Source organism: Odocoileus virginianus, chromosome 7 (assembly GCF_023699985.2).
Source record: "Odocoileus virginianus isolate 20LAN1187 ecotype Illinois chromosome 7, Ovbor_1.2, whole genome shotgun sequence".
NCBI classification, from domain to species: Eukaryota; Metazoa; Chordata; class Mammalia; order Artiodactyla; family Cervidae; genus Odocoileus; species Odocoileus virginianus.
Window position 1 is genome coordinate 33,873,032 of NC_069680.1, and position 9,927 is coordinate 33,882,958.

At 51.1% G+C, this 9,927-nt stretch overlaps 1 protein-coding gene across 5 annotated transcripts in view; it reads right to left on the reverse strand.

Annotated features, from left to right (window-relative positions):
* The window catches only part of RASSF4 (Ras association domain family member 4), a 34,313-nt gene extending 26,224 nt beyond the window's left edge, over positions 1-8,089 (reverse strand). For 3 of the 5 annotated variants that reach the window (XM_070470549.1, XM_070470548.1, XM_070470550.1), the window contains exon 1: positions 7,981-8,089. The gene's annotated coding sequence lies outside the window, so the exon portion shown is untranslated. The remainder of the gene's footprint in view (positions 1-7,980) is intronic. The other 2 variants (XM_070470547.1, XM_070470546.1) reach the window with 1 other exon arrangement.
* Positions 8,090-9,927: the final 1,838 nt, after the last annotated feature.

Genomic DNA, 9,927 nt, shown 5'->3' on the forward strand with positions numbered 1-9,927 from the left:
TCAGTGGAGCCTATGGGGGCTTGGGGACACGTTCTTCTTCCGGCAGGGCAGCTTTTCTGGTGTTTCATGAGAAGTCAGAAATCTGGATTTTTACAGACCATAGTTCACATTTAAAGTTGGGTGACTGTGGTGGAGACAATTACTGCCCCTGGAATGACCGCGTGATAGCTCCCACTCCCCAGCCCCTTGCAGCCATGGGGCCATGTGACTAGCTCTGCAAATAGAAGTGTTGTGTGTCACTCCCGGGCCAGCGCATCTGGGCCAGTGTGTGACCCTGCAGCTCTCCTGCTTCCTGCCATGGTGACCCAGAAAGCCACATAACCCAGTTAGTATAGCTTCCTGATGGTCAGCCTGGGTCCCAGAGTATCTCGGGGGGACCAGAGGCCTCTGCCAATCCACAACAGATGTGGATGGGGGAAGAGAAATAAACCTCTCTGTTTCAGGGATTTGTTACTGCAGGGTAATCTAGTTTATTATAATGCAGTAAATAATTCAATTAAATTGAATATGCATGTCAATGTATGGCAAAAACCACTACAATATTGTAAAGTAATTAGCTTCTAATTAAAATAAATAAATTAATTAAAAATGAATATATACATATATTTTAACTTCCCAGGTGGTGCTAGTGGTAAAGAACCAGGCTGCCAATGCAGGAGACACAAGAGATGCGAGTTTGATCCCTGGGTTGGGAAGATCCCCTGGAGGAGGGCATACTCCATATTCTTGCCTAGAGAATCCCCATGGATAGAGGAGCCTGGTTGGCTACAGTCCATAGGGTTGCAAAGAGTTAGACATGACTGAAGCAACTTAGCACACATGCATGTATACATACATGTAAAACTTGCAGATACATGACAGTTATAACACTTCGTGCTTTCATTCTCCCACAGCATGTGAGGAATGTGCCCATTTTGCTCTATTTAGTAGGGACACTTATAAGTGGAATTCTCTTCTAAAAGAATTATCTTATAAATAGGATTAGTTATTAATAGAAGATGCTTCTTAAAGTGTTCTGGGCTGGGAGCTGCTAAAAACCCATATAGCTTAGTTGCATGCTTTTTCCTCTCTGGGTCTTGATTTTTCCATCTGTACAATGAGAATATTGATTTCCATTGAGTTAGAAATTTTCTCAGCTGTGGAACTCTTCATTCAAATGGAATATTTATGCAGATTAGATTGAGGGGTGGGGGTGTTCTGGCTGAAGGTGAGGTGGGTGGCAGGGAGCCTCCATCCATGGTGTTGTCCACGTGTGTGCTCATTGCTAAGTCGTGTCTGACTCTTTGGGACCTTCAAGGACTGTAGCCCACTGGGATCCTCTGTCCATGGGATGCTCCAGGCATGAATACTAGAGTGGGTTGCCTTGCCCTCCTCCAGGGGGTCTTCCATCTCTGGATATTACTGTGCTGCATGACAAAGGAGATGCTGTGTGCACTGGGCTTCTGGAATACACTTTACCCTAGAGAGCCTGCTTATTTAAAGGACACAATCAACAAGCTGAGGGTTTCCAGCTGGAGTTGGGTGACATCAGCTGGGGTTGGCAGCTCAGAGGGAATCAGGAGGAAATTGCAGAAGGATCCTAGATGACATAGAATGAAGTGAAAGGAGAAGGTGGCTTGTTGAGTAAACAGCATCTGTGTCAGAGAAAGAGAATGGAGGACACCATCCCAAGTAAGGGGAGGAGGGAAGTGAGGAAGGCTGGGGAAGCAACAAAGCTGCTTCCAAACTGCCAGGCGAGGCCTGAGCCTTACAGGGCAGGAAGCTCTACCCCAGGGAAAAACAATCTTCTCTTCTTTGAGAGAACCAGATACTGCTGGGTCCTCTGACATCCATCATGCATATGGCCTGAAGCCAGTCTCATGGTCTCTGATTCTTACATGTCTCATCCCCTGACTCCCAAGTTGGCAAATCTCATCTCCTTGCATTCCAGACCTGAGCTCTGGGGTCACTTTCAGAATTCCACTCCAAATGTTGATACCACGTTTGTGCCTCATTTACCCGACTGGAGGTTGAGACAGTTTTCATTCCCAGTGTCTTCTCCAGTTCGCAAGTGAGCTGCTTGGGTACCTAAGAGGCATCCTATAGATAACTTGAATAAGAGCTTTGAGAGAGAGTAGGGACACATGCCTAGGAAGAAAGTCAATGGAGATGTCTCTCTATTTGGAACAAGTTCCTGAAGCCTCCCCTTAAACACTCACTCTCCTCATGCATTGGGCAGGACTTAATGAATCTCCAATGGAATGTTTTTCTACCTTTTATAAAAAGCATGATCTTATCTTTAAATAAAACCCTAGGAGAAGCCTAATACACAAACGGATTAAAGCGGGCCACTGTGGTCGAGGATGGAGTCGGGGAGAGGATGGGTTGGCTCGCCACCCTGGCGCAGTCTGCAAAGCGCAGAGTGACAGATGCAGCTGGTCAGGCCAAGCTCTGTGGCTCTGGGGAGTCCAGCTTTCTTTGTCCTGGCTGGCTCCCCTCCCCCAGGCCCCAGGGCACACAGAACGGGCCTCTACTCTTGCTTCCCTGGCTGGAGGAGGCTCCGTCCCCAATCCAAGGACTCAGGCTGCTGCCAGGGTTCCCTGTCCCCAGAGGAAGGGCCCCAGGGCAGCAAGCCAGCCATGGTTACCTGTCCCAGTGAACAGGCAGTGAATTGTTTTCGTTTTGCACTTCAGTGGTTGCTCTGCCAGCCGTGAGGAGGGGCTGTGAGGACAGTGGGCCGGCTGCCTGCCCTCCCCATTGTCCCTGGCCTTTCATTTGGGACAAAGGACACTGAAGGTTTTCAGCTGCCTGGTTTGGACCACTTTCCTCTTTGGGAGTTGTGGAGCCGGTTATCACGAGGGAAGGCAGATGGCTCTTCAGGCCATCACCATAGCCCACTTCCTATGGGCCAAGGTCTGAAGCAGAAAAAGAAGGCTAATGCAGTGGTGTTTTCCTGAGGCTAAACCCACTACATTTGAAAGCCTTTTATTTCAAGATGATGCGCTGCCCACAATGCCCCCTCTTTCATAAACTTTTGGCAACAACAGATGGTCATTGTTGTCCTCACTTGGCAGAATGGAAAATGTTATCAGTGTCCAAATTAAAATGTTCTGAGGATGTTTGTGAAATCTGAATGCTTGGTAACCTCTGTTCCTACATCTTATAAAATTTTGACTCTGATGTTCCTCTTTGTGTGTGTGCTCAGTTGTGTTTGACTCTTTGCAACCCCACGGACTAGCCTACCAGGTTGCTCTGTCCATAGAGTTTTCCAGGCAAGAATACAGGAGCGGGAAGGCAGGATGAGCCAAAGAAAAAGGACAGGGAGTGAGGGGCACGACTGGGAGCCTCTGAGCCCAGGCTGCTCAGACCAGAAGGAGGAAGGAGGTTCTCAGGAAGACAGCAGGTGCTGGGACACTGCCATGCATTCCTGGGAAGCCCGAGTCCCATGTCCTGCAGCCCAAGGCTACAACTTTCGATCACCAGCCAGGGCCAGCAGGAAGGTGGCAGGGAAAACAATGAACCTTTAAATGGGCCCTGGAGAGCACCTGTTAGCCAGCAAATGGCAGGAAGTTGGCCAAGGAAGAAGCTGTAGTGCCTACTGGTACCAGCTGCCCCTGATAGGGGGTCTGGCCAGACACAGGCCACTCCCAAGCAACAGATTTTTGCCAAGAGAGTCAGCTGTTGGGATGCAGGTGGTGAGCAGGAACACAGCAGCTGCAGCTCCCATTCCCTTCCACACTGATGTCTTGGCTCTTCCTCTCTCCTCCATCCCCACCCCCAGCCTGGGCTTGACCACACTCTCCCCGCCCCAAGCCTGGTGGACGGGAAGCCCAGGGGGACACTGTGCAGTCCAGCTGGAGTCGAGCAGAGCAGGAGCGTCCACTGCAGAGTCACTGGCACCTCTACTCACTGCCTTCTCCTGGTCCATCCTCTGACCCTGGCTCACCTTCACTGTATCCTCTCATCCCCCAAACCTTGGGCTTCCCCTAGCTCTCTCCCTCAGACCATCCCAACACGCGGGCCTCCGTGACACCATTGCCCTTCCTCTGAAGAGCCGAACCCTCTGCACTTGGGCAGCCTGGCCCTCCTCATAAGCTTTCTGGTAGCTCCCACCTACAAGTGGTGCTACACCCAGACTCCTGCAGCCAGATCTCTGGTTTCTGTCCTTGCTTTCAAAACATGGCAACCTGGGGCAAGAAAGCACTTCCAATCCTCCTGCTCCCTCTCACACATACATACTCCCTGGCCAAAGTCCTTACACACACCTCTCCCTCCTCAAACTGGACCCACCCCTGGCCTATGGAGGAAGAAATCTAAGGAAACAAGAGGACTTCCCAGGTGGCGTTAGTGGTAAAGAACCTGCCTGCCAATGTAGGAGACATGAGAATTCAATCCCTAGGTAGGGAAGATCCCCTGAAGGAGGAAGGAGGAAATGGCAGCCCACTCTAGTATTCTACCCTGGAGAATCCCATGGACAGAGGAGCCTGGTGGGCTACAGTCCATATCGTCACAAAGGGTCAGACACAACTGAGCACGCACTCATAGAAACAGGAATCCTTGCAGCCGTGTTTTTGGGCCAAATAGCTACTCAGAATGATCACTGACCAATATCCCGCTGGCCTGGGGTTAGAGGGCCAGGCCCTCCGATTATTAAGTGCCAAGTGCTGTGGGGCAGCACTGATGCTCTCTGTTGCTGCCCCCACCCCCGGCTCCCTGATTCGCCCTTCCTCCCCAGCCAGTGCTACACACTGCACCACACCTGTGTACCGCATGCAGCTGCTGAAGGCGGCTTCCTGCAAGACACGGTTCAGCTCAGAACCATGGGTCATGGAGCCCTTTGGAGTCTCTTGAAAGCTTAACACACTCTCTCCAGAAAAATGCCCAGTGTGCGTGAGTGTGCACACAGGCACACACGAGATTTGCATACCATTGCAGGGGATCTGTAAACCCTTACCCATGTGCCCCTGGATCCCTAGGTCCCATGTTAAGAACTTCTTCCGAAATGTGTCACAACAAGAGAGAGGAGACAAGGGGGCATCCCAGAGAGAAGGCAGGTGTGAGCTTTGCTGGGGCATCAGCTTGGTACATGATTTCAGCACGCTGCTGCATCTCTTGGGCCTTAGCTCAGCCAGGATTGTAGCCAGGCAGCTGGAAAAGAGTGTCTTTAGGTCTCTTCCCAGCTCTGCAGCTATGGGGCTGTATGACACCTTCACTTCTACCCCCCAGGGTCAGGCAAGGCTGTTACTGTTGTTCTTGTTGGGTCACTAATATTGTGTTCAACTCTTTTGTGAACTCAAAGATTATAGCCCACCATGCTCCTCTGTTCATGGGATTTTCCAGGCAAGAACACTGGACTGGGTTGCCATTTCTTCCTCCAGGGATTTTCCCAACCTAGGGATCGAGCCAGCGTCTCTAAAACCACAGGCATATTCTTTATCACTGAGCCACCTGAGAAGCCCAAGGTAAGGGGAAGGGGCTCCAAATCTCTTTCAGCAGTGCATCCTGGGGAAGGAGGTCAGAAGCCAAAAAAGGGAGGGAACCAACTGCAAGTTCCCCTTTAACAAGAGTGAGAAATCTGCTGAAGCTTCAGGAAGTGCAGCCACTTCCTATTTGATTTTGATTTACCTTAAAACAATTTGAAAATGTTTTCTTCAGTGTCCTCTGCGGCAGGATAACCACCAGCCTTTGCAAGGATCTGGATTTAGAGCTCTGCTCTGGGATTCTGATGCTGAAACTGAAACTCCAATACTTTGGCCACCTGATGAGAAAGAACTGACTCATTCAAACAGACCCTGATGCTGGGAATAATTGAAGGCGGGAGGAGAAGGGGACGACAGAGGATGAGATGGTTGGATGGCATCACCGATTCAATGGACATGAGTTTGAATAAGCTCTGGGAGTTGGTGACGGACAAGGAAGCCTGGCGTACTGCAGTCCATGGGGTCACAAAGAGTTGAACATGACTGAATGATTGAACTGAACTGAACTGGGATTCTGTAGCTGTGTGACCTTAGGCAAATCCCTTTCCTTCTCTGACCTTCAGATTCCTCAGCTGAATCACTGACTGCTGTGAAGGTGAATGAGGGAACAGGTAAGATGGGCTTCATATGGGCTTCACCCATGATAAACATAAGTTCCCAGTAGAAGTTTGAATGGGAGTCCAGGGCTCCAGAGGGACAACGAGGCTCTGATATGGGAACATGGTACTCAGAGAGGATGACGGTCCTCAGCAGGAGCATCTATGAGCCACAGTATTTAGCTGAACTCACTCTCAAAACAGGGCCCAGTCCAGAGTGCTTTCTGGTAGCTCCCATAGTCAGAGCCTCCCCTTTGAGCCTCTGCATTTATAGAACCTGAACTGTAACACATGCCTGAGTTCTGTTTATATTCTGTTGTCACGGGTCATTGTCCAGCTGACCCTGACCCAGGGGGACTCTGGACCTTCACTCTGTTCTCCAGGCCACCTGATGGAGTCTCATGGTGGAAATACAGCTCCACCCCCCTCACCCCCAGCCCCCCACCCCCTCACCTCCCCTCATTGCCCCTCCCCCCCAACCCTTGCTTCCACACTGACACTTTAATCTGTGGTCTCAATCTTACTTTCCTTGCAAAGTTTTGAACCACCAGCATTATGCACAGAGGGGATAATGACAAAAACTAATGAAAATGTACTGACAGCGGTGAAACACACCCCATAACAACTTCTGGGCAGCAATTTTTTGACCTAGGGCTAAGGCATTCATCTTCTCTTTTCTTTTCCCTTCTTCCCCTCTCCCTCCCATCCCCCCCCCCCCCTTCATCCCTCCTCTCCTTAGCACCTCCCACCCTGCTGGCATCAGCTGAGGAATTACTCAAGGGAGTTGGAGGCAGGCGGATCTGCGTTTTAGTTGTTGTTATTGTTTACTCATGGCTTCTGCCAACAAATCTTGATCGTGCTGTGAGCAGTTAAACTACAGAGAAGCCTGGTAGGGTCCTTCTTGCAAGTGCAAGCACATGGCTTTAGAGTCCAAATTGTTGTTCAGTCACTAAGTCAAGTTCCACTCTGCAACCCCATAGACTGCAGCGTGCCAGACTTCCCTGTCCTTCACCATTTCTGGGCTCAAATTCCAGAATCCCAGCCCTCACCTGTTCTGATCCTACTTAATTCCTCTGTGAAGTGGGGTTATTAAAGCTTTTTCAGTGTTTTAAGAAAACACTGTCACTGGCCTGGCACTGATCCTGGTGCGAGAGATCACACACAGCCCTCCCCTAGGGCTGTTGCAGATTAATAAAACAAAGGCATCTGTCCAGAGTGGGAAGTGCAGGACAGAGTCAGGAGCACGGGGCAACAGGGTGGCTGAACTCAGTGGGGGAAATGAAAGAAATCTGGCATAATAAACCCTGGCTAAAAATCCTGACCCTACCCCTGACTCATCTCGGTAAAACCAGACAACACTGTAACTTTTCAAACTTCAGTTTTCTCATCTGAAGATGGGGACACTGAAAGTATCAAGACTGTGAGAAGTGTGAGAAGCATATTGTGCTAAAACTATTAGCACAGGTCTGACAACAGGCAAATCCTCTGTAAATAGCGATTGTGAGGCCCTGATGCTGCTATTATCTCGGTGTTCATGGTCTTCCATCCATGAAATCTGAGGGTTGTGCCAGAGGCACTTCAAGCCTCTCCCCCCAATTCTAAGATCAATGATGCTAGGATATCGGCCAAGATAAGAGACAAGGTGGGCAAAGATGTAGCCGGCGGCCACGCGCGCACCTGCTTTGCTCAGGTTTTAGCTCCTTAAATGTCCTCTCATTGGAGCGGGTGCCTGGCGCAGTGCCCACTCTCAGCGGTGGACCCGAGGCCCAGAAAGTGCCAGGCTGGCAGAGGGAGGGGACTTAGCACGAGGCAGCCAAGGGCACAAGTGCCTAGACTCCAGAGCCCCTGGCTGGGCCAGGTCCTGGGCTCGCGCGGTGGAGGGAGATCGGAGCTTCGCGGGGCCGGGTGCCCAGTGCATCACTCACCGACCACTCATCGCGCAGTGCAGAGCCCGCAGCCGGTGTCTTGCCCTCGAAGTCACCCGAGATGCCTCCGCAGCGCCTACTGCCCGGTTCTCCAGGACTTGGAGGGTCAGGCCCGCCCCTCGCCAGCCTCCCCGCCCCTCGCCTCGCTCCAGCCAATGGCACAGCCTCATTACTCCCTCTTCGCCCCGCCCCCGCCTCTTCCCGCCCCTCCCCGCCTCTCGTCCAACTCTGGCCAATGGCGTCTTGTCACCTTGACGGACCCGCCCAGCCCCTGGCACGCCCGGGAGGGTAGGGGAGGTGCCGAGGGGCCTCGGGGAAGGTTTGGGGGCATTAGCTGGGCGGGCTGTCCCGGGACCACCCCGAGGGCACCTTGAGGGAGACTCACGAAAGGAGCAGCCCCGACTGCACCGGCAGGATCAAGCATGCTGGCCAAGGTCAGGACCCCTGCGGGAATAGACACTCGGGTTTCCAACAAAGGTCGCTGTGCAAGCCCCTCAATTACTAGTGTGCCTGTCATGAGAGAGGAGGTAATCAGCAGAACCCGAACGACGTTAGTTCTTACTCAAAGGGCCACCTGTTTGCAGTTTGGCTGCAACGTTGGCGTTGCCTCTCAGAACTTCACCGCCTTTAAGAAATCAGATCCTCAGATGATGAGGAGGAGATAACTTCTCTGCCAGTTACCCACTCCAGTACTCTTGCCTGGAGGATCCCGTGGACAGAGGAGCCTGGTGGGCTGCAGTCCATGGGGTCGCGAAGAGTCGAACACGACTGAGCGACTTCACTTTCACTTTTCACTTTCATGCACTGGAGAAGGAAATGGCAACCCACTCCAGTGTTCTTGCCTGGAGAATCCCAGGGACGGCGTAGCCTGGTGGGCTGCCGTCTATGGGGTCGCACAGAGTTGGACACAACTGAAGCTACTTAGCAGCAGCAGCAGCAGCAGGAGGATTTACCTGCGTGGGGGTAGAGTGAACGGAAGACCATGGCCTTTTGGGGAACTCGGAACAGTTCCGTAATTCTGGGGTGTGGGGGTGGAAGGGATGGAGAAGGGGTTGACAAAAACAATTCTGATTTCTGTTTTATACCACCATCCCAACCCTGACCTTGGGACTTCCCCTTCCCTCCCCTCAGCATGAATCATTTTATTTTCGTCTCAATCTGTGGTTCCTAATATTTTTAGAGTCATATGGCCAGTTTAGAATGTGATGTGGACCTTTTAGAAAACTGCAGGTGCCCACATAGGTAAAAATCAGCCTGGGATTTGAATCTATGAGCCTCTGGATCCCATTTGAGGGAGGCTGTACTAATCCTTGTAGTTTGGGCTGCTGGTTATGGGGTAAAGAGATTGGGCTTTACCATCGACTTCTTGCATAACCTTGCCCTGCTGCAATGGCTCTTGGCTTCAGTTTCCCCATCTGTAAAAATGATGGAGCTAAAGATGACCAGGCCAAGGATCTTTCAGCTCTGTCTTTGCACGACTTCATGAAGAGTAGCCCATTCTCTGCCAATTCAAGACACCCCTGTGGTCAGGGACCTCTGTTCCTGCAGAGCCCAGAGGTCTGATCACCAAAACTGCGGACAATAATTGGGTGCTTCAGAAGCTGTTTTTAAAATTTTTTTACAAACAGTAAGTAAAATCCAATATAACCCTTAACCTCTGAGCATTCATTCATGCTCAGTAGGATAAGTGGACAGAGCACCCAGGTAAGATACAATTTCCCTTGGGCCTTCCAGCACTTGAGAGTGCTGATCAAGCTGATGCTATCTTCAGGGCCAGGACTAGCTTGGAGTGATGATTGGCTTTAAGGAACAGCTTGATGTGACCTTCACTCCCACTGTGTGCCAGGCACTCTGTAGGTGCTTTACAGTAGGGATCCCATCCAGTTCCCACAACCTTCCCGGGAATGGTTGTTACTAACCATATTTTACATAGAACACAAGTGTCCA